This window comes from Cyprinus carpio, chromosome A4 (assembly GCF_018340385.1).
Source record: "Cyprinus carpio isolate SPL01 chromosome A4, ASM1834038v1, whole genome shotgun sequence".
Classification (NCBI taxonomy): domain Eukaryota; kingdom Metazoa; phylum Chordata; class Actinopteri; order Cypriniformes; family Cyprinidae; genus Cyprinus; species Cyprinus carpio.
In genome coordinates, this window is record NC_056575.1 from 5,210,575 (window position 1) to 5,218,465 (window position 7,891).

Sequence of the window (7,891 nt, forward strand, 5' to 3'; positions counted from 1 at the left end):
CTAATTCTATTCTTAAAAAAAAAAAAAAAAATCTAACTAGCTTTCTAATCTTTTTGTATTCTATGTTTTCTTTTCATTTATTATATTATTTAAAAGCCCCTGTTATGTGTACTGTGTTAAGCTAACTGAGACTTGTTATAGCACTTATATATTGTTGCTCTTTTGTTGATTTTGATTGCTTCCATTGCCCTCATTTGTAAGTTCCTTTGGATAAAAGCATCAGCTAAATGAGTAAATTTAAATGTAAATGTAAACTTAGTTTCCTTTGTTCTCTGTTTTCCCTCCACTAGTTTGTTTCCATCGCCCCTGATTAGCTCACACTGTTGTTTCTTTGATTACTCTCTGCAAGAATAATTCTGCCCTCAGTTTCTTCAGTTCTTGGTCTTGTGTTGATGTTATGATTAAGCTCTTAAGTGTAACATTAAACTAATAAAATTATTTTTTACCTGTAAAGTACTTAAAGGAACAGTGTAAAATAAATAAAAAGCAAAAATATATTGTAGTAAAAGATGATATAATAACAGAACAGCACAGTCATCATTACAAGCTGTGACCATCATGATGAACCTCCACTCAGCAGCAGAGAGACTACTGCCACCTAGCAACCTCACTTTTCCTGTACAAGTACAAATAGTGTTTTAATCTCACACTGTGATTTGTGGGTATATTGTTTTATTGTAATATTGTGAATTTATGTTTATGTTTTTATATTGTGTTCTTGGTATGAATTTTTTTTTTTTTTAGGTTTTTACACAGTCAGTGTATTTTCTAATTGAGCAACATGTGTTTCAGATTCTTCAAGACTGAGCTAATTCTATGGCGTTTTACTGAATTACAGTTTCCATAGAGGTAAAATGTGTTGTAATTATTAATTTAACCAACGTTTAAAACATTAACTGCTTTAAAATGCACACTGTTAGCAGTTGACCTTCTGTACTAATTAGAACAATATTACATAATTACAGTGCAATAACAGTGAGTGCATACGTTACAAAGCATACACTTTTTTTCAGATTTCAGAATGATAACTTTGACATTTGTAATACATATGTTGAGACATCTCATCCATCTGCTGATCAAATGTGACATTTGTATTTACAGGATTATGAAATTTTTTTTGTATTAGGGTACTTTTGTTGTTAAGATATAAAAATGCTGACTTGTTAGGTGACGTTTTCTCATTAAAGTTATACGATTTCCTATTAATTCAGTAGAATGTGTATTCTAGGGCAAAGCAATATGGCGGAGCGATGGCGTCCCTTTTTGTGAATGAGCAATTATGCATGTAGTGTTTCTGAAACACTGCAGGACATCAAGTGAAAATCATGCTTTTCTGCTCAATTAAAATAGTGATTTTATTAATTAGCGTGTTGTGTTTTCATTTACAAATTAAACTACGTGAATGATTAATTCCTCAATTAAAACACTATAGTATTTATAATTACGGTCTATTAATCTGCCGAAATAAAATGAAATATATATTAAATTTAAACTGCATTCCAGCAAAAATAACAATCAGCATAATCAAAGCTTTATTGGCATGTCGAGCATTTACAGTAGGCTAATATTTACAAAAGTATTCAGAACATTAAGAGTTAAGAGTTAAGAGGGAAGGATGAATTTAATATAATATAATATTATTATATATAATATTATGATAATAATAATAATAATAATATACAAATATAACATGAAAAAGAGGATCAATTAATGGACTTACAAGACTGTAGGATGGATAGGCCTATTTTATATTATGCACTTTATGTAACATTTATTCATAATAAACTTCAATTGAATGCCGACTATCGCACGTAATACAGTCCGGAAGCCAAGGCCTATGGTTAATATAATAATTTAATAATGTAATAATTTCTATAATAAATAATATAATAATTTCTTAATTCAAAATAAAATATTAATGAATCCATGTCTGATAATCCCGGGTTGCTATGGTCACACAGGTTTGTTTACACATTAAACTCGTTGCCACAAGAAATGGATGTCGTTCCCTCAACAAAATGATCTCGTGGCCACGAAATATTACGTTCCCACAAATTAATATCTTGTGGCCACGACAAAACTAAGTGCACTGACCATGTCACCTCCTGGGCACCGTATGAAACTAATGTAAAGTGACTAACATATTAGAAATGAGGAATTATCAAAACAAACAGACACTCCCACGTATACTAAATAATATACAAATATTTATTTATTCAGTTGTTCATTTATTCACAATCCTTTTAACTTTTTCCATATAACCTTATTGTCTCCATCAGACTTAAACAAACACCCCTCCCTTCCTGATCAGTTTTTTTATTTATCCCCAGCATGTTGTCGCCATAAATCTCCCATATGCATCTGTTCAGGAAGCGGGTCTGATTTACCCCGGCTTGACTTTGAGCAATAAAAGTCCTCCACTGCTTGTGGAGCCCAGCCAAGAATTTGAGGAGGTGATCCTGAACCTCTCACACAAATTACACTGAGGGATCAAAGTGGGTATAAAAGTCTATTTAGAGAGTGCAAAATGAATCAAAGTCCCGGTGTAGATGTATCAGATGGCATATGAGGTCTATATCTATGTATGTTGTTTGAGAAACAGTAGTACGATATGACAGAGCAGCAGAGCGATTGGTGTAGTGGTGCACATTTGCTGGTATCTCCACTATTCATGTGTGTTTGGCAAAAATCATTCTCCACTGAGACAGAAAGGCCTTTATGGTCTTTATGTATTGGAGTCCAAGTCTTGTTAAAATGAGTAAAAGCCAAGTGTATTTCATCTTCAGCACAGATGGCACCTTGCCCAGTGTAAACAGCAGCGCTACATCAGTTAATTGCAAACTTTGTGCTGACAAAGAGATGACTACACTGCTTAATACTGGGATGCAGGAATTATTAAATCACAGGGGAAAACATTAATATTTATTTTTAATACAAAACAACAATATAATCATTCTTAGTCTTTTATTTATTTATATATAATGTTTTCCCAAAATGACTTGTCAGTGTCGTGTTTCTCAGTAGGACATTCTCTAGCGGGGATGGATGGACTTTTGGCACTTTCTATTAATTGCTTAAAATGTTTTTGTTTTTGGTCATTTTATTTTTAAATTGTTAGTTAAAGGAGCTGCTTGTTGACTGTCAGTTCAGGGTGTCAAACAATTTGTATATAAAACAATTTTTTCCCCCCTTTACTGGATTAAAATAAAATTTTAAAACCTAAACTTTTTATTTCAGATTATTTTACTTCATTGTATTTTAGGTTTAGCTAAAACCAAACCTAAATTAAAAAAATAAAAAAACCATAGATTTAATTGAAAATAATAATACTAAAAAGGAAAAAAGTAATGTGAAAAGTAATGTGAAAAAACAAACAGAAATTTTAATGAAAACAGAAAATACAAAATAATTAAAATATGAATAAAAACTCTAATCGTATTGTAATGCTTCTAAAACATCACTGCTCAGATGTAGGTCAAAGTAAATGTTATATGAGCTATTACTTAAGGATTTGTTTTGTTTGTTTATATTATTCAAGATTCAAGATTCAAGATTTTTATTTGTCACATGGTTATATGGAGAGCATATGACCAGCAGTGGAATGTAAGTCAGGTCCGCTCCATGGACAGTGCAATTATTAGGATACAAATGGAACATTAGGTCTTCATTTCACGTCATGCTGTGTTTAAACATTTGTAAAAAAAGATAAAGATCTATGATTTTGGTATGGGGTAAGCTTATGTGAAAAGAAAATTTAAGCATTTTAGAAACGTGATAATTTGCTGAATATTGTGTGAAAACAACATGAATTGTGTTAAAGATATGGCCACAACAGACTGATGTTGTGCTAAATAAAGTATAGTGTTTTGAAAATGTGACTACATTGGACAAAAGGATGTTAGCAATTGAAAAAAAACTGTAGTTCTTCAGTGGCTTTTCCTGTTTATTTTCCTGTATATTTTGTTTTTTCACATAATAAATGACAGCTATATTGCATATTTTTGTTTTCTTGCATTCTTTTTCTTTTCTAATGTCCTGTTGCAAATAAAGCCTTTACTACAGCACTTATCTCTCTGTCCCCCCCCACCAATTTTTGTATTGAATTTCTCCAGCACAATAAACAAAATACATGCATTTACTAAACCCAAAAAGAAAAAAAAACTGTAGTGTAAAACACAATCTATGATCAATGCAATATACTGTCTATTAAGGTGAGACCTGACACCTAAAATAATGCAGTTTCTGTAATTCCATTTGATGTTAGTGTTTTTATGATATTATGCTATGATTGACTAATGATTGTTCCTGTTTGGAAAAGAACACGTGTTAGTGTTTTGGAATAAAAATGTGATTTTGAGACATGTTTGCAGTGTTTTGGTAGATGTTTATTATGTTAGTGTACTATTGTGATTTGAAAATTAGTGTTGGAGTTCAGCTTGCAGTGTGTGATTCTGAACATGAAATTGACTGTTTTATCAATTGTGTGTTAAGTGTGTTGGTGCGTTAAGAGTTTAGGAATATTGTTAGAAGTACTGAAAAAAAATGTCAAAGAGATCGTAAAAAAACTGTAATGGTGAATGATCTGAACTCAACACAATTATGTTTTTACTAATTAAATGTCAGAATGTCAGTTTTTTGTTCTCTCAAATTTCAAAGGTTACACAATAAAAAAAAGATTTTTTAAAGCGCCTGAAAAAAGTCAAACACATTTTGAAAAGGTCATGAAAGCAAAGCATTTTTTTTTTTGTCAAAAATTGCAATTGTATATTTCAATACAGAACGTAACAAAATACTGTTGGATTGCAACTGAAACTTATATAGAAAGACCACTAAAACTTTAATAGCTTTAAAGGGATTTGAGGCAGTGGGTGTGGTTTGAGTTATTCAGTTCCTTCCTGTTTTCCTGGTTCCTCCTCCACATCATCATAGTCTGTTATTGGAAAACAAGAGCAAATTCATGTATACATTAAAATGCATTATAATAAATATTAATATTAGCAGTACATTTAAATGATATTTCATGATAACAGAAATTGATCATCTAAAGTGATTATAAAGACTAAACGAAGGTGTTTAAAACATAACAAACATGTCACTCATATACTCTGTGACATTCTTCACATCATCATACTTCTGAACACCCTATGAAATAAATGTGGCTTTTATTAATTACATGAAAAAAAAAAAAAAAAAAAAAAAAAACCATATCAGGGGTGTCCAATCCTGCTCCTGGAGGGCCACAGTCCCAACCACAATCAAACACACCTGAATCATTTGATCAAGGTCTTCAGGGTTACTAGAAACTTCCTGATAGGTGTTTTGGGACAAGATGGAGCTAAACTCTGCAGGACTCTGGCCCTCCAGGAGCAGGTTTGGTCACTACTGGACTGCATACTTTATATTGCATGAAAATTAGAAGAAAAAAAAAAAAAAACTGTTCCAATCTAGAAGGGTGTAAATTTAATCCCACACCTGCTTTATCACTGGAAAACTGTGGTATAATGACGACATCATCATAGTCTTCTGGTAAGCCATCTACAACAAAAACAATGTAAAATGAAACGCATCCATCAATTAAAATACATATATATTTATTGTGTTTAAAGTTGTAAAAATAATTATAAGTCATAAACCTGCAGCATGATGTCTCACTCCAGCAGTGATTACATCATCATCATCCTCTGGTGTAATTTGTTGCTCTTCTAAATAGTGATTACATCATCATCATCCTCTGGTGTAATTTGTTGCTCTTCTAAATTTTTTGACAAGAATGAAAATGAGGCTGTGAGCGATACAAGTACAGGGTCTTCAATGGATTGTACTGATGTTTAACAAAAATTGTTCAACTGACAAAACATCTTTCCAAAAGACTTTTAGTAAACAAAAACTTTATGAAAATGATGTACAGTGCCTGTCACTGGTAAGACTGTAAGTCTGTCCCTCACAACCTAATTTTCATAATCATAAAAATGTTTGCTAAGTAAAGTGCTAAGTACTTGCTAAGTAAATGTTTTAATTAATTACATATGCATTACACAACATACACAGGCTTCTGTATGTACTGGGTAACATTATTAAAAGGAATAGTTCACTCAAAAATGAAAATTCTGTCATTAATTCTGTCACATGGACTGTTTTACCGCTGTCTTTACTACATTTCTGGGTCTAGGAACATTTCAGTTGCATTGCTGTCTATGCAGGGTCAGATATGAAGAGACAGTATGAAGAGACATCTTAATTTGTGTTCTGAAGATGAACGGAGGTCTTACGGGTTTGGAATGACATGAGGGTGAGTAATTAATGACAGAATTTTCATTTTTGAGTGAACTATACCTTTAATTAATTGTATATTTTAGAATCTGATATGATTTTTCATTTTATGTATTTTGTTTTTTGGTATGGACACTTCCTGTTATGGAGTAGAACCATCAGACACATCCATAATCACAAATCAGCCAAAACCCCTACTTCCTTTGGATCATTCAACAATATAATTTCAAATAACATTCAAGGTCCCACAAATTAATCAATGTGTTTTGTTCCACCCATCCCTCAGAATTAAGTGATTATCCTCTTGATCTAAACAAATCAGACACGATGACACTTACTTACCCCTCTGAGTGAAGAGACTGTGTCTATTGGTGGGTCTGTGCTGAATCTCCTCATAAAGGGCCTCAGTTGTTATCCTGTGTCTCCTCTTAGAGAGAGCTGTGAGTGTAGACAGACAAACCTGCTGTCAGTTCACAACACATGACTGATCACACACTGAATAAGACACAATATGACAGTCTCTGGATCTCTCCTACCTCTCCTCATCACTCTGTTCTGCTGAATCAGTATAAGCAGTGGCACTAAGAGCAGTAAGAGCACAACTCCCAGAACAATCACAAGCACTGGGGGAGACGCTGGTGGAGGAGTTTGTGGAGGAGCGACTGATGTTGAGAGAACTGGAGGAGAAGCTGATGATGTTGTGGCAGGAGTAGTGGACACTGAAAAATCTGACAAGTCTGTCAAAACAGACACAAAACATTAAAAACCATGCAAATACACAAATATTCACTCTAAAATGATCAAATGAATATTATTCTTTAGTATTTGTTGTGACCTTCACAGGTGAGTCTAACAAGCTTTTTGAGGGAGCAGTCAGTGTGGTTATTCAGGGAGAGAGGACAGTCCCACAGGTGAATCTCATTCCCTCTGCACTCAACTTTTTTCATCCACACAACACCTTCACCAGCACCAAAGGTTGAATTCCCATCAGCCCTCAGTGCTGCTCCACAACCCAGCTGCCTGCAGACCACCTGAGCATCGCTGATGTCCCACTGATCATCACAGACTGAGCCCCACACAGCGTTATGATACACCTCCAGCCTCCCAGAACACCGGCCCTCCTCTCCACTCAGTCTGAGAGGAAGATACTCTGAAATAAATGTGGAGACTCATCAGTTATCGCTTACCACCCAGACAATTCACAACTATATCGTGAATAAAAAGCAGTTAGCCATTCATTTATTATTGATCTCATTACAAAAACAAAACCTACTCACTTGAACACTGTCTCTGGTGAGGAGATGCTGAACATGTCAGATGACTCTGTGGAGACTCAGGACTCTCTTTCTCTGTGATTATAGCATGCAAGACTCAACAAACCTCTGGTTTAGATGGAAACTAAACTTTGATGAAAACTCAACAACAAACAATACTGTGCTTGGTTTGCTGAAATAAAATCAATCAAAAATCAAGAAATTAAATTATTATTACCAAAGCAATTGATATTGGCCACCTCATTATCATAACAGTTGTTCTGCACTGAATATCTTGGTTCACTGCTAGATCTTCCACAGTTCAGCGCTTGACAGATCAGACTCGCTGTGTCTCTGTCCATATTGTT

At 33.6% G+C, this 7,891-nt stretch overlaps 1 long non-coding RNA gene across 1 annotated transcript; it reads right to left on the reverse strand.

The window, feature by feature from the left end:
- Positions 1-3,806: 3,806 nt before the first annotated feature.
- Positions 3,807-5,692, reverse strand: LOC109047105. Its single transcript, XR_002010649.2, has 3 exons — positions 5,634-5,692; positions 5,473-5,535; positions 3,807-4,930 (listed from the first exon to the last, which is right to left on the reverse strand). It is a non-coding gene; the product is annotated as an uncharacterized LOC109047105 (long non-coding RNA).
- Positions 5,693-7,891: the final 2,199 nt, after the last annotated feature.